Source organism: Myotis davidii, unplaced genomic scaffold (genome assembly GCF_000327345.1).
Source record: "Myotis davidii unplaced genomic scaffold, ASM32734v1 scaffold326, whole genome shotgun sequence".
Classification (NCBI taxonomy): Eukaryota; Metazoa; Chordata; class Mammalia; order Chiroptera; family Vespertilionidae; genus Myotis; species Myotis davidii.
The window spans coordinates 261,293-261,618 of NW_006296626.1; the positions used below are offsets into that span (position 1 = coordinate 261,293).

Below are 326 nucleotides of genomic sequence, written 5' to 3' on the forward strand. Positions count from 1 at the left end.
GCCCACGGAGGGTGGCTCCCGGGATGGCCCGCTGGGGGCGCGCCCAGCCGCGCGCATGCGCAGACTCTCCTGGACCAGGTGGCTTAAAACTCCCGCGTGGACCTGTCCCGGAGGAACCACAAGGGGGCAGTAGAACCAGCAGGGAAAAGGCAGAACCGAAGCTGAAAAGCATTATTAATAGATACTGAGACAGATTTATTATTATTTTTTAAAAATATACATTTTTATTGACTTCAGAGGAAGGGAGAGGGAGAGAGAGAGAGAAATATCAATGATGAGAGAGAATCATGGATTGGCTGCCTCCTGCACGCCCCCCACTAAGGATT

General features: G+C 52.1%; 1 protein-coding gene across 1 annotated transcript in view; it reads left to right on the plus strand.

Annotated features, from left to right (window-relative positions):
* Nucleotides 1-326, plus strand: part of BRSK1 (BR serine/threonine kinase 1) — a 32,619-nt gene that overhangs the window by 10,484 nt on the left and 21,809 nt on the right. The gene's annotated exons all lie outside the window — the stretch shown is intronic.